The sequence below is a fragment of the Gobio gobio genome, assembly GCF_949357685.1.
Source record: "Gobio gobio genome assembly, chromosome: 21".
NCBI lineage: Eukaryota > Metazoa > Chordata > Actinopteri > Cypriniformes > Gobionidae > Gobio > Gobio gobio.
In genome coordinates, this window is record NC_137117.1 from 32,098,463 (window position 1) to 32,115,160 (window position 16,698).

General features: G+C 37.3%; 1 protein-coding gene across 3 annotated transcripts in view; it reads right to left on the reverse strand.

Moving 5' to 3' along the window:
- The window catches only part of plxnb1a (plexin b1a), a 96,012-nt gene extending 88,228 nt beyond the window's left edge, over window positions 1-7,784 (reverse strand). For all 3 annotated transcript variants that reach the window (XR_013815501.1, XM_079803569.1, XM_079803568.1), the window contains exon 1: window positions 7,665-7,784. The gene's annotated coding sequence lies outside the window, so the exon portion shown is untranslated. The remainder of the gene's footprint in view (window positions 1-7,664) is intronic.
- Window positions 7,785-16,698: the final 8,914 nt, after the last annotated feature.

Below are 16,698 nucleotides of genomic sequence, written 5' to 3' on the forward strand. Positions count from 1 at the left end.
ATGTACGAAGACACATCATGTCTATATTCCAGGATGACAATGTCAAGATTCATCAGCCTCAAACTGTGAAAGAATGGTAGGGAGGGAGCCTGAAGAATCATTTTCACACATTAATCGGCACCTCTGAGTCCAGGGGCCTCATTTATAAACGGTGTGTACGCACAAAAGAAGGCGTACGCCACTCTCTACGCAATAATTGGTATTTATAAAAAGCAAACTTGACGGGAAAATGTGCGGTCCTTCACGCAAGCTCTGACCCAGGCGTACGCACAAAAACGGGTGAAATGAGAAATGGCGACACCGTCGGCAGATGGAAGAAACACGTGAAAGTGTGTGAAACTGTAGACCGTTGTGTAAAAGAAATGGCAATACTGCCTCTCATAAATAACTTGAAGACTTCACAAAGCAAGTATTGCAATTAACAGCCTACACGAACACCCGTTTGATCGATCTGCAGTGTAAAACAAACAAAATCAAACGAAAATTACAACAGAAATGCAAAAAAAAAAAAAAGGTGAAATATGTTCTGCAACAATATTGGCATGTTATGCAATTCATCCTCATAAATAATATGGTAAACAGAACAAAATAATGTAAAAAATTGATATTCTCGTCAATGTGTCCATCTGGCGGAGCAGATATAGATGCAATTAGATAGACAGATAGATAGATAGATAATTAGGGAGATATATAGATAAATAGATAGATAGATGTATTAATTGTCCACTGTGGAAAGTTGTTTTCATAGTAAAAAATTTCTTCATCAGCTACGGAATCATGGTATTCATGCAAATGCCTTTAGTTTGTTTTATTTTCGATAAAATAACATATGACGTATGTCTGAACCATTCAGAAAGCTGCAAGAAATTACATTTGCACTGAACTATTTCCCATTTCCACGTAGATAATAGGGATAGGGATTAATAGGGATTCCCCAATAATTGCCGCCAGTCTCTCATCAAGAGGGGTCAGCTCCGGTGTCCCCTTTCCCCCACCCGTGGCAGACACACTCTGGCGATGGAGCGCTAGACGCTTTTTTGCCTCGACTTTGATGTCCGACCATTTCTTTTTTTTTTTCGGCCACGGTCCGAGGTTGTGAGGCTACAGCATTTACGGCGTCTGCAACCTTTTGCACCTCAAGTTCCTTTTTGGCATTAGTAGGCTAATACCCACACTGTGCCCTCCAAAAAATATTTTTCTCCTCTTTTTCACCTCGCCAACGATAATTTCTACTTCACATTGAGTGAAGTTACGTTTTTTTGATTTCCTCTCTGTATTTGCCATGATTTCGCAATCGATGAATATTAACTTGTGGGCGTTTCACAAACTATTTATGGGCAACTATGGGCGTGACATGAAGCCGCAAAAGCTGCGCTACATTTAGAATTGATTGTGATTTATTAAGGGAAAACTGCGTAGGATGTGCGTGCGCACGGTTTTATAAATCCGAATATTTCTGTGCGTACGCACGTCCTATGTTTTATCCGTACACCACTTCTGACGCAAATCCTATGCAAAGTTTTATAAATGAGGCCCCTGACCTTAAATTCATTGAAAGTCTTTGGGGTGTGCTGGAGGAGACTTTACAGAGTGCTTGACTCTTGCATTGTCAATATGACGTCACTTTGTAGGCCAACCAGCAGTTAGCTTCGCACTGGTTCCCTCAAGAAAAGCCCAATAGGATTTTTACATAGGCTTTTGGATTATCGCAAAAAACAAGCTCTGTGATCAACAAAAGTGTATGATACTCACACGTTTTGTCCATCAAGATCATTTTCACAGATAAACACAACTTTTATGAATTTTGAAGCTTAAATGCAGTCGCCAGAAGTAAAAAGCTAAAGGTAGGCTATGAACGAACTACACCACGGTCGCTCGACTTCAACGTCACCATCACTAAGCTTCCGACAACTCAAACTCTAAAAAAAGTTTGAATAGTTTATAAGAGCACGATTAGGAGCATAATGAGGCTGTAAAAGCGGATAGAGTTTACCTGTTCGCTGTGATGGCGTTTAATGTCCCCGACAGCCCCCACCTTTTTCAAGACAAAAAAAATCACGAGTGGGGTAATACTGATGTATTTTATGTCGTAGAATAAAACGTGAAAGTGTCTTAAGCTTGTGTTCACCATAGACCTTATTTCAGCCATTTAAACAAAATCGGGACGATGGGACCAGAAGTGCTAAAATGCTAACTAGCTTCCACGTTTTGGCCTACAAAGTGAAATTTCAAAAAGAAATTTTGTGAGACGTTGTGAGATCCAGGCGATCACTGGGCGCTCAGCACTCATAAACCCCGGCGTGAGCAGCCTTTCCTCGGCCAGCCCTTCTGGCGTCTGCCGCTGGCTCTGATGTCCTGTAGTGGTTCTTCTTGTGTGGATCTAACAGGCGATCTTTGCTCTCATGAATCTATAATTTGTTGTCTGCCAAATCGTTTTGACTGAGGGCAAAGAGAAGTTTCATAACTTTATTTTTTAAGGATATTTAAATATACATGCAGTGAATATAATGTAGGAGTTGCCTGGACCACATTTGTGTGGCTATTAATGCTTGATATATATTTTTAATGAAAATGAAAAGAGGCAGAGTGGTGTTTTATGTAGGGATGCACCGGTTGACCGGAACCGGACGTTTTTTGCTTCTAACGCGCGAACGGCAACCGGTTTTCTTTGTATTTTTCTGCCGATTTTTCCGGAAGTGCGCCCGCGTGCACATACGCCTATATCGCAATCATTCGCGAACATGTCACTTGTGTGTTACAAACGGAAACTGGAGAACTGAGGGAAGAGACGAGATACGCTGAAGGGAATGAAGAGCCGCTTTCCTGCGCGAGCTGAAGTTGCGCGAGCTTACCTCTCCGCGCCCTGCACAAGCGTAGATAGTGAGCGTTTGTTCAGCTCAGCTTCTCACATGGTGGATCGGATGAGAACGAAACAGACTAACTTGTGACAAAGCCGAAATACTTATTTTTGTAGCCTAAAGAAGAACATGCATGCACTTTTGAAATGAAATACTATCAGTTCTGTAGCCTATAGGATGATAATTTTTATTTTACCTTAAAATTACATTGACTTAATTTGATTTAACATTTTGGAACAATTATATACTTTGGTTTTATTTAATTTCACTGGTAAAGACTTTTTTTCTTTACACTGAATTTAAAAACAAATGCTGATTTAAGTAACATCTTTGTTTGGATTGCAGAATATGCAGTTTTTGCCTTTAATTTCACCTTTCAGCCTTTAAATTTCCAATTCAATTTCCCGTTAATTTCAGATTGCGGACTTGTTTTCATTAGCCAAAAGCCAATTTAGCCTGTTAAATACCAAATAAACATCTTGTTCATGTATACTTTAATTCTTTTATTCTGTAAAAAAACAAAAAAAACAAAAACAAACGGAAATCGGTATCGGAATCGGCCAGTTTTCTTGAAAAAAATCGGTATCGGAATCGGCCATGTAAAATCATGATTGGTGCATCACTAGTTTTATGACATATTTCTCCTGGAGCGCCTTGAACATGCGTCTATTTCACTTCAAACGCTCGATTTCTACGCGCATCCAATTCGCCTCGGAAGCGTGAATGGATTCAAAATGTTCACGCGTCAAACTAGATGCGATTTTGACGCTCTATTCGCGTTTGGTGTGAACGCAGCATAAGACCTTCGTTCATCTTCTGAACACAAATGAAGATATTTTTGATGAAATCCAATAGCTCTCTGAACCATCCATAGACAGCAATGTAATTAACACTTTCAAGGTCCAGAAAGGCATTAAAGACATTGTTAAAGCTACACTGTGTGATATTTTCCCCCATCTAGTGGTGAAAAGGTATATGACCATCCAGTAAATTTTAGTTTCTGTTCCTCTCAATTCCGATTTCGTTTTAACTCATACGGTGGCCGATTTAGACCAAGATTAACATGAATTCCAGCTCGACCTCGTCCACATTCGACACGGTGCCTGTGGGATATTCTGTGCGCAGTGGGACCGTTGGAACTCAACTGGCCTAATTATTCGGCTAGAAAGAACTGCAGCTAATCCAGAGTGAACTTTGATGATAGTAATGTTTATTCAGTCATCCAATTGCAAGGCATAAACAGGTTTGCGTGGATATGTACATAAATGTGGTTTCTGTGAGAGAACAAATAAGGATGGTAAATATACATACACAGTTAAGAACTGTATAACTACCGGTATACTTATAAGTTACATTTGTATAATGTAACCGTAAACCAGAGCTTATTGTACCATATATAGGCGCTAAATGCAGCTGCATTAAAAGGAGCGGAGCTGCCGCTGCTGCTGCTAACAAGCGGTGTCCGGTTACAAAAGTGTGTGCGCCGCTTTAACGTTAGCACTGCAGTGCGCTCTGTATAACAATTGTTAATATGCCGATCAGACCTGATACATATTTCCATCAACATACATTACAATCAAATATTTTCTATAAACGAATAAACATTGTTGATAACAAAATAGGTGAGCATTATGCTATTGTATGTTGACACAAAAATACTTCTGAGGTGACATCAACTGAATTACGTGATGACACACTCTGAAACACATCTACAATGACAATAACTATTATTACTTACGGAGTTATTAACGCACAGAAATACCACACAAGGAAAAACAGACTTTTGAGGAATAAACAAGCCAGGAAAACTCCATATAACTCTGTTACTGGAGCTGCTGAGATGAAAACTCTCTGCACATGCACCAGACAAGTCTGAACAAGTTGACGCGCATATGCGCGAGGCAGAGAATTTTGTACAGTGCCATCAAGTGTTAAAACCGGTTAAAACGCCAAAGGCGAAGCTTGAATTTACGGGTATGTCCCTCTTTGGCTAATGTACTTTCAAGATGGAGGGGCAACATGGCGACCACCGTTAGATCCCATTACCTTATGTATTTTCAATGGCATATTATAAACTTACGAGAATACTTTATTACTTGAAAGAAGTAAATATACATTAATGAGCACATATATTTTTGAAAGAACTAAGTGTTTTTAGCTTAGAATAGACTAAAAAAGTTACACAGTGTAGCTTTGTTAAAATAGTCCATGTGACTACAGTGGTTCAACCTTAATTTGGAAAGAAATGAGAATACTTTTTATGCGATAAAACAAAAATAACGACTTTATTCAACAATTTTGTTCTAGCCTGTGTCAGTCTCCTATGCGGTTTACATTGTAGATACAGTGCGTCACCTGCGTCATAACACACATGCGTCATGGTGCTCACGTGAACAGCATCGGCTGCGGTAGAACTCAAAAGCGCAATGGAAACTGCGTAGGAGACAATGTTTTTGCTACCTTTCTGGGCCTTGAAAGTGTTAATTAAATAGCTGTCTATGGAGGGGTACGAGAGCTCTCGGATTTCATCAAAAATATCTTAATTTGTGTTCCGAAGATGAACAAAGGTCTTACGGATTTGGAACGACATGAGGGTGAGGAATTAATGACAGAATTGTCATTTTTGGGTGAACTAGCTATCCCTTTAAAACTTTGTCTAAAAAACATGTTTGTCCAACTAGCAGTTAGTTTAGACATACAGCTTTCCAATTCAAATTAGACCAATCTATCTTTTTATGTAGCTTACTTTAAAAAGTTATAAATCTAGATCATTCCAGTAATTCATTCCAGTATGAAAATATGCACAACACTTTACAATAAATATGAAGCTGCTTTGTGTTTCTTGGCTGAAGCATGGATGGTGCAGATGTACCAGATCACTAAAATGTCAAGTTCAGTGCCTTATGGTTAAAAGGCATCTTAAGACCTCCTGACACATCGAAACACTCGGATGAAGAATGCACCAAAAGTTAACAGATGCTGGGAGGCAGATTGATGACCTTCTAAAATACATGCTCATTAAAAGCTCTTGTACCTCACACCTTCCAGTGGGTGTTTGTGTAGTTAAACATTAACGGTTTCCATCTTTCAGGATATGGATGAAGCCCAGCTTGAATCACATTATCTAGGTCTGTTAAGCCACGTTTCCACCGCAGGAACTTTCCCCAGGAACTAGGGACTTTGGGGTGGTACTCTGTGTGTTTCGACCGCAGGGACCGGGGTCTAAATGAAGTTCCAGGTAAAAATGTCCCCCTCAGAAAGTCCCTGCTCGTGAGGTAGTACTTTTTCAAAGTTTAAGAAATTTCGGGGGTGGGACTTGGGCTCTGAACTATTGAGTTAACGCAGCATTTTATTTAAACCATCATTTTTAAAAGTCTGCTGTGGTGCGTGCAGTAATAATTGTTTGCTATTCGAATCAACAATGGAGTTTAATAAATAAGACTGATGGACAGGCGACGAGGTTTGGGCTTTATTAAGCCAATATGCAGAGGACGAAATACAGTGGGAACTGGAAAGTCACGGGCAGTCCTACGTCACCGGACTAATTTGCCTAATCTTCACGGTACTTTAGACTGCAATGAAAATGCAGACAGCAACAGGTCTGGAAAAAAGTTTTCCTGGGACGAATTGTTCCGGGTAATTTCAGTGGAAACTTGGCGCAAGTCAGACTTTACAAAAACCAGGGTTTCCCCAAAGCAGTGTGAGCTAAGTTGATCATAGAGACAATGGTTCTACGATCTATTTAGGCTTGCGATTCTTTTGGGAAGCGCAGCCCAGATCGGTACAATTTCAGTCAGAATAAAGTGTTCACATGACATTTTAAAAAGACTGATTACTGCTTTTAGTCCAACTGAAATCGAACTTTGAATGTGATGATCGTATAGTATTAGAGAATTACTGTTAAAAGTGCATTCAGTAACTTTTTCTTTACTGACACCTACTGGCCTGTATGAAGTTTAAACAACTGCTTTACATTGAAACGGTTTATCTTGTTTCTTACTTGCTTTGTAAAGTACTGGCTGAAAGCTCTGTATAAATTAAACAAATTATTAGAGATAGTAATAGTAATACTTGCAATTTTAGTCAAATGCTTGGCTGGTCAGATGAAGTCAACATGGTAGGAAAGGGATGGCCTGATCCATGACAAATCAAATCTTTATCTAGAAGGCTGGAATCTTCATATTATGCGAGTTTATATCATTTTAATGATATTTCTCATGAGCACCATTCATTGCTTTACATTTTTCATTTAGAAAAAATGACTGAGAGCACCTTTAAGTGCAGCTGCTCCTGACAGCAAGTTCATTCAGATGATCTACAGGTTTTCATAAAACCTGACCACCTTATCATAAATATACCAACTGGTAATCTGATACATACTCAGTGTAAACATTAAAACAACAAAACAAAACCCCTTTCCAACTGCAACCTCAGAGACTGAATGAGCTCCTCCATCTAAATAAAGCAGCTACACATCAACATGACAATACAGACTACTAACACAATTACCAACTACTGACATTTCATGCTAATTCATGTTCATTTTGACAGTATATTCCATATATATTAAGCGCACTTATATGGTAAAAGACAGACATAGCCTATTCGGGTATAAAAGGTGTTGGCAATTTTTGTGCCTCTGACATAATCTGCGTCTATTCAGTTAATTTCATCAGCAACAACCACAGAAGTTAAAGTGAACTAAGTGCGTTTCACATAAATAACAGGTTAAATCTAGCACGCAACAACAGAAAGTCTAAAATACACAGCAGGTTTGAAATCAACAGAGTTTTGTTATCTTCTTACCTGCATTTAAAGCGATGAAATCTTCTTTGGGAACAAAAAACGCGCCGCTTCGCCTCCCACTGACTCGCAGTGATTTGAATCCCGATTAATCCGCACGAGCGAGGAGACTTTCAGTCTATAAACTTCACCGGGAGCGCTTGAGCCCGACCCGTTTACACACGTGTGTTGGTCCCTCGCTGTCTGTCTCCACGCAAAGAATGATTTCCCAAAAAACTAATGAGTGAAACGAGTCCCAGTGTATTTTTAGACGCGCAAACTCCTGGAAGCCCGTCTCTTGTCTATCATTCGCGGCTCTGACTGTGTGTATTTGGTGAGGAATAACGGGAGGTGAGCGTCAGTTCACAGTAGAGTTATTGTCCGCTAGTGCGACCCGGCGGCCGCTGATGGAAAAGGGCTGGGCTTCAGACATCGCCTAGTCCACACACGAGAGACTGAACACAAAAACAGCCGTGATTATTCATCTGAATGTTCTCTAAGAGTCTACACTTAAAAAAAAAATGCTTTGTTAACAAACAAAGATTTATTTGTTTGTTAATATAGAATTTAATCAAAACAATGTTTGTCTGCAATATAAAATTTTAACAAAACATGTTTGTTTCTGTATTTAACATTTAAACAAAACATGTTTGTTTGTTTGTTAATATAACATTTAAACAAAACATGTTTGTTTGTTAATATACCGTTTAAACAAAAATATTGTTTGTTAAATTTAACATCTAAACAAGCCATGTTGTTCCTTTGTTAATTTAGCGTTTAAACAAAAATGATTGTTTATTTGTTAATATAACAAAACAAAACATGTTGTTTCTTTGTTAATATAGGCTAACATTTAAACAAAACATTGTCTGTTTGTTAATATAACATTTAAACAAAACATTGTTTGTTTGTTAATATAACATTTAAACAAACATGTTGTTTCTTTGTTAATATAGGCTAATATTTAAACAAAACATTGTTTTGCTTGTTTGTTTGTTAATATAGCATTTAAAGAACATGTTTGTTAATTTAAAGAAAACATGTTTGTTTATTTGTTAATATAACATTTAAACAGAAACATGTTTGTTTGATTGTATGTTTGTTAATATAACACTTAAACAAAACATGTTATTTAATTGTTAATACAACATTTAAACAAAACATTTGTTAATATAACGTTTAATAACCATATTTGATTGTTTGATTGTTTATTAAAATATAACATGTATTTATTTTGTTTTTAAAATATAGCGTTATATTGTTTGTTAAAATAATGTAACCTGTATTTGTTTGTTTGTTGTCTGCATCATTCTGTGAATTCTGGTTCTGTAAAGAGAGTTTAAAAACACACAAAAAACATAAAACAGAGGACCATGCTTTTCTTTTGAAAGACCTAGAGGTCTGTCCGTCCGTCCATCCATCCATCCATCCATCCATCCATCCATCCATCCATCCATCCATCCATCCATCCATCCATCCATCCATCCATCCATCCATCCATCCATCCCTCCCTCATCTATCTATCTATCTATCTATCTATCTATCTATCTATCTATCTATCTATCTATCGATCTATCTATCTATCTATCTATCTATCTATCTATCTATCTATCTATCTATCTATCTATCTATCTATCTATCTATCTATCTATCTATCTGCCTGTTTATCTTGTTTATTTCACATTCACTTATACAAACTTGAGTGATAAAGCATTGCCAGTTTAGGTCTTAACACATACTTTATAGAGGGGGTTACAGGGGCAAAGGTCATGTTTGGCCTAACTATCAATCCAAACAATGAAACTGAGAGGAAATGCAAAATAAAAAGTGTAAGAAAAGAAAATTGCAGGATTTTTTAAATCCATTGATTTATGTGGGAAATTTTGTAATTCCTCCTTTGATTTAATTATCCATCATTTTAAATAGTATTTCTGTGACTGTATTTGTATGTGTATGTGTGTGACAGCCAGCGAGAGCAGAAGAGAGCCATGTTGAGTGTATGTGCTCATGGTCACACAGATGGTGGGTGTGTTGAGTAGGTGTTTGTTTGAGTGGGTGTGTCTGTGCGGTGGGAGTTCACAGTGTGCCAAAGAAAGAACACACAAACACATTCATGAAAACACACCCAATCGCGCCACACCTCTCACCCAGCATCACATACATGCGACCAATCCCTATTCACCTCACAGTGGGCATCACAAAAATACAACCAATCTCTTGTCACCTCTGTGTATGCCTCATGGGCAGTCTCCCCCACACCTTCAAAGTAAACCGACATCAAGGCCTTACTCTTTTCCACAAACACATCATGTTTATTTGAACATATCAGACCGATTGAATTGCTTTGAAATTCACTGTGTAATGGTGTATGTTTTGAATATGTGTGTTGCAGTTATGGACACTTTCTGAGTACATTATCAGAGGTGACAAAGAGACCTAAAGCCAAGATTGATTTATATTTATATATTCCATATTTACTAACCTCCTTAAAATGGCATTTAATTACTAAGCATAAGCCGACTGAGCTGAATTAGAAGGACACACTCTTTACAAATGCCTAAAGATAAACAAAAAAAGAAATTAATCTTGAAAAACTTGTAAGGCTGCTTAAAACCAGAAGAGGCCACTGTTGTCCAAATATTCAATTTATTATAGCATAGGCCCTACTTATACACACCCTGTCTTTGTCTAAATAGATTACATAGAGTAGTTATCACTTTTACTACAGTGAATATTATGTTTTAAGATGTTTTAATCCTAAATAACTTATTTCTCAATTTTGCCTCAGAAAAAAAGATGTTGGATTTACAATAGTTTCCATTATTATAACTTGCGTAAGTTATGGTAATAGAATTTGGCATTGATATATTGACATTGACTAAAAAATACTGAAACACAAAACAGTTCTTGAAGCAGTAAAAACTGAATAAAATTCACACAAACATATCAAACCATTCCTTTGCCCATGTTTACTAATTTAAACAATTAACAATTAAAATAATTAATTATTTAAAAAATCATTAAAACACAATTGTGTCCAGTATCAATATGACAACCTGCCCCAACCTGACAAGAAAAATAACCCTTATTGACCAGGTACTACAAAAATATGATATAAAAATGCTATTATAATTATACGAGAAAATTAATAAACAATCATCCACAACCATTTATATTTACATTTTATGCATATAGCAGACATTTATGCATATAGCAGACACTTTTATCCAAAGAGACTTACAAAAGAGGAATAAAGGCAATTCGTCAAAGAGCCAACAATATTCATAATAAAGAAATGCCAGGTTTATTAGACAACTAGATTAGGAAGCAACCTATAGAAGAGGAGCATTGCAGAAAAGTGTGTGTGTGCGTATTTGTTTTATATAATATAATTATGAAGATAGTAGTGATATTATAAACATGTTTTTGCGTGTTTGAATGCGTGTGAAAGTTCTCTGCCTTGAGGAACTGACCTTTGACCTTCTGTGAGAGAGTCTTTTTATTCCTCTGAAATCCAGTGTTTTCTTACACACAGGGGCCAGAAGAAGAGGAATCTGCAAACACTACCTCTATTTGATGTAACACCTGTATGTGAAAAACACATGTACATGAATCACCTCTGAATTGACCTATTGCTAAAACATTCGGACCAGTCCTACCTTGGCAAATGCTGTCTGACAACAATCGATTTTGTCAAATGGGTCTTATGACATATATATACATATATATACACCGATCAGGCATAACATTATGACAGGTGAAGTGAATGACACTGATTATCTCTTCATCACAGCACCTGTTAGTTGCTGGGACATTTTAGGCAGCAAGTGATAATTTTGTCCTCAAAGTTGATGTGTTAGAAGCAGGAAAAATGGGCAAGCATAAGGATTTGAAAGAGTTTGACAAAGTTACCTGGGGAACCATGGCACCAGGATGCACTAGTGGAAGAAGGCAAGCTGGCGGAGGCAGTGTGATGCTTTGGGCAATGTTCTGCTGGGAAACCTTGAGTACTGCCATCCATGTGGATGTTACTTTGACACGTACCACCTACCTAAGCATTGTTGCAGACCATCTACACCCTTTCATGGAAACAGTATTCCCTGGTGGCTGTGGCCTCTTTCAGCAGGATAATGCGCCCTGCCACAAAGCAAAAATAGTTCAGGAATGGTTTGAGGAGCAAAACAACGAGTTTGAGGTGTTGACTTGGCCTCCAACACTGAAACAAAAGATTTTTACTGCTTGTTCAAATTGCTTAATTAAAATGAGCTAAAGCAATCCAATTGATATACATTTTGTCCTAACTTTATGTAGTAGAAATGTGAAATTATTTTTGAATTTGGTGCCTTCTACACTCTAAAAAAAAAGGCTCGTAATCATAGGGGAACCTTTTTTAGTGCTATATAGCACCAATTTTGGTGCTTCAGTGGTTCTTCAGCGGTTCTTCAGAGGTGCTATATAGCACCTTAGTCAAAGAACCGGTGAAGAACCTCTGAAGAACCGCTGAAGAACCACTGAAGCACCAAAATTGGTGCTATATAGCACTAAAAAAGGTTCCCCTATGATTACGAGCCAAGAACCATTTTTGGTGCAATATGGAACCTTTTTTTTTTTAGAGTGTAGACTGAGAAAAGACAGAAGATGTATTTTTGTCTCATGTGGATTAAAGACAACAACTCCCAGAATGCACTTGCTTCAATGAGGCCACGCCCAAAGCCACGGCTATTGGTTATCTCTTGCCCACCGCGGCACCGCCCCCAACGTCGTTTGATATTCATAGTAATAAAATAATTTTGTTCAGTTAGAGAATAGACACTACAATTAAAAACTGAACGTGTCTTTTCAATAAAGTGTGAGTGAGCCGAATGAAAGTCACGACACAGACGCAGCAGGAGTCAGATTTCATTCATCACAAGAAGAGCTGAGCAGAGCTGAGGTAAGCGCGGCGGTCATTCTCGGCGCGTGTCCAGTCTGGCGCGTTATCAGATCGCATGTGGAAGCCTAACTTTCAAAGGAATTTATTGAAAAGTTGAAACATTCACTTTGCTCCGTACCGCTCCGTTATGAATGCTCGAGCCGAGCGGCCGTGCGCATTCACATTCTGTGAGTGAGATCCCTCCCCTGTGGGCGGGTTGAAAACATGCGGAACTAGCTCCTGTAGTCTCTAGCCTCTGGCCAAAAAATCCTCAGATGACGCAAAATGACGATATTTGCGTCATCGGAGGATTTTTTTCCAGAAATAAAATGCATAATTATCTCGTCTCAGGGGGATATGAGGGGGGAAAGTACCATAATTCGAATATACTACTGGGTTTCTACTGATACAAAGCTTAATGCTAAATGACTGAAGTTACCCTTTAATTTGATTGTGTTCAATCCACTTAAATATAAGTCAAATGTAAGTTTACTTAATCCATTTGTGTTGAGATTGGGTGGGGCTTGTTAGTTCCCAGCATGCTTTGCATATGGCTAAATCAAGAGAGAGTAAATGTTATTTTATATGTAAAAGTGTTATTTGATGTATTTTTGAGCAAGATGAGAAAGGGGGAGACTTTAATAGTGTTTAATATTCAATTATATTGGAATTGTTGACAGAAGTGTTGAAAGAAACACTTTGGGTTACCATTGTGGAGAAGAGTAGAGCATTTGCTTCGGCTGTGGACTAAAACAACTAATGCCGTAACGGCTTTGCTGAAGGAGCTTTAAAAGCTTAGCATTTAAGATGCTAATGTGTGCTGTTACTAGCTAAAAATTTGATATCTATCTGCTATGCTTCAGTTGTGTAACATTGAAATATATGATTTTGAAATGGAGGAATGAATATATGAAATTGAATGCCTGAATCATGTCAGGGAGCCATAGAAAATTCAATTAGAGACTACTTAATTAAATCACTTAAAATGTACTAGTTCTATGATGTTGATGTTACATGAACAAATGATGTTAGTTTAACTTAATTGATTCATGTGGGACCGATGTACACAATTAAATCTTGTAAATCCAACACACTTTTTTTTTTTCAGTGAACTTCCCCAGATCTCAATCCAATGAAGCATCTGTGGGATGTCCTGAACAAACAAGTATGATTCATGGAGGCCCCACCTTGCAACTTACAGGACTTAAAGGATCTGCTGCTAACATCTTGGTGCCAGATACCACAGCACACCTTCAGGGGTCTAGCGGAGTCCATGCCTCGACGGGTCAGGGCTGTTTTGGCAGCAAAAGGGGGACCAACACAATATCATTATGTTATGACTGATCTGTGTATATAGCATAACCTGACAAAAAATAAGTTGGGTCCAATGTTGTTTGGACCCCAAAGTTTTTGTCTTTTGTGTTCTGCATAAGAAAGAAAGTCATGTTTGGAACGACATGAGGACGATCATTCTAAATTATAACATTTTCATTTTTGATTGAATCAATGACCCATTTTTTTGCATGCAACTCATACTAATGTTTCCCGAAGCCTCATGACTCTGACAAATAACAATGAGTCATATTATCTGAAGCAATGTCAGCGTAGGCCTATGTGGGACTCATCTGGATGATTCTATTAATCATCATGGCACACACTTTACCCTATGACAGCAGTGAATGTCATCTCTTCATGTCTTCTGCTCATTTGGCTCACATTTTGCTGTATGGTCATGCTGGATGTCACACAATAGCCTCAAACGTCACAGTCCGCCCATGTGCACTAACTGTCTGATCCATATTGCACACAAATCTGGAAAACACGTTTTTTAATGTAAAAAGTTTCAATCTGATTGTTTTTGAGGAGTAAAAGCACAAAGGCATGTTTTGTATCACTCTGTCTGGAAACAAAGTTGAACACAGCTGGTGCTTTTGAAGATGAAAAAATCGCTTTGAAGATTCAATTTTGCAAGGTTAGTGACATCAAATCTCTTAATAATAATGAGTTTTATTTGAGACTGCCACAACATTATTTAAATAATTTTTTTTCCCCACACTGGTACAGTATAAACAGCATATTAGATGGTCTCTTGCTGCCTTAGTGGGAGGTTCTTAACCAGACTTTTTAACGTCCAGTCAAAGATCTGGCTACACAAGATAAAATACTGTTGAAAAGTTTGGGGTCTGTAAAATGTTTTTGAAAGAAAACTATTATGCTCATCAAGTCTGGTCAGGATCAGGGTCCCCTGGTCTTCAGGGTCACATGATCATTCAGAAATCATTATAATTTGCTAATTTGGTGCTCAAGAAACATTTCTTATTATTATCAATGATGAAAACATGTTGTGTTGCTTAATATTTTTTTTTATATATATATATATATATATATTTTTTTTTTTTAAAGAACAGCATATATGTGAAATAGACTTTTTTCATAACAATAGCCGCGTTTCCAACGCAGGAACTTTCCCCACGAACTAGGAACTATGGGGTGGTACTCGGTGTGTTTCGACTGCAGGAACCAGGGTAAAAGTCTTTACTGTCACTTTTACTGTCACAAAAAAATTAAATAAACATCTTGCTGTAGTAGTCTATATATGACCCTGGACCACAAAACCATGCATTCATAAGTCACAGGGGTATATTTGTGGCAATAGCCAACAATACATTGTATGGGTCAAAATTATAGATTTTTCTTTTATGCCAAAAATCATTTGGATATTAAGGAAAGATCATGTTCCATGAAGATATTTTGTAAATTTCCTACCGTAAATATATAAAAAATTTATTATAATATGCATTATAATATGTATTATAGGACTTCATTTGGACAGCTTTAAAGGTGATTTTCTCAATATTTTTTTAATATTTGTATCTCGGCCAAATATTGTCCTAACAAACCATACATCAATGGGAAGGGTATTTATTCAGCTTTCAGATGATGTATAAATCTCAATTTAAAAGAATTTACCCTTATGACTGGTTATGTGGTCCAGGGTCACATATATGACTATGCATTTTCCTCAAAAGTCCATAACAGATGGTTTAAAAGGTTCTGTTGTGACAACTTACCCCAAATAGTGTGACAAAAAGCTACCCTGAGAAATACACACTAAAGTAAAAAGACTGACAACTTACATACATGTTTTATGCGTTATATGTGTTTTTTAAACCTATATTAGTCTTGTATCAGAAAGTGACGAAAATATTAGGCCTATTAGGACAAATATTATAATATTTTCCAGCTATCATAGTTTCTGTCACACTTTAGTTTAGGGTCTAATTCTCACTATTAACTAACTATATTAACTATGACTTTTGCCTCAGTAAACCCATAATACTGCTTATTAATAGCTAGTAAAGTAGTTGTTAAGTTTAGGTACTGAGTAGGATTAAAGGGATAGTTCCACCAAAAATGACAATTACCTCATTTACTCCCCCTCAAGCCATCCTAGGTGTATACGACAATCTTCTTTCAGACGAACACAATCAGAGTTATATTAAAAAATATCCTGGCTCTTCAAAGCATTATAATGGCAGTGAATGGCAGTCCAAAATTTGAACGGAGAGAGGCGTTTCACTTTCTTCATAAGTTGAATATGCAAGGTGGTCTGGCGAAAGCTAGATATTTTCTTTATAACGCATTAAATAGGGTTACACAAACGCATTGCTTCACTTCAGAAGGCATTTAATAACTCCACGGAGCCGTGTGGATTACTTTTATAATGGATGGATGCACTCTTTTGGGCTTACATTTTTGGGCTGCCATTATAATGCTTGGATTAGCCAGGACGTTTTTTCTATATAACTCTCATTGTATTCGTCTGACAGAAGAATACAATATACACCTAGAGGGTGAGTAAATCATGGGGTAATTTTCATTTTTGGGTGAACTATCCCTTTAAGGGATGTAGAAAATGGTCATGCAGAATAAGGCATGATTAATATGTGCTACAAACAGCCAATATCCTAATATGCATGCAAATAAGCAACTAGTTAATAGTGAGAATTGGACCCTAAACTAAAGTGTTACCATAGTTTCTACCAAAGCACAACAGTTACAGGGCTAGTCTGTTTATTTTTTTATTTTTATGTTTTATGGTATCCGCTGTGGTCAATAAAACCCTAAACTTCCTGGAAGTTCAAC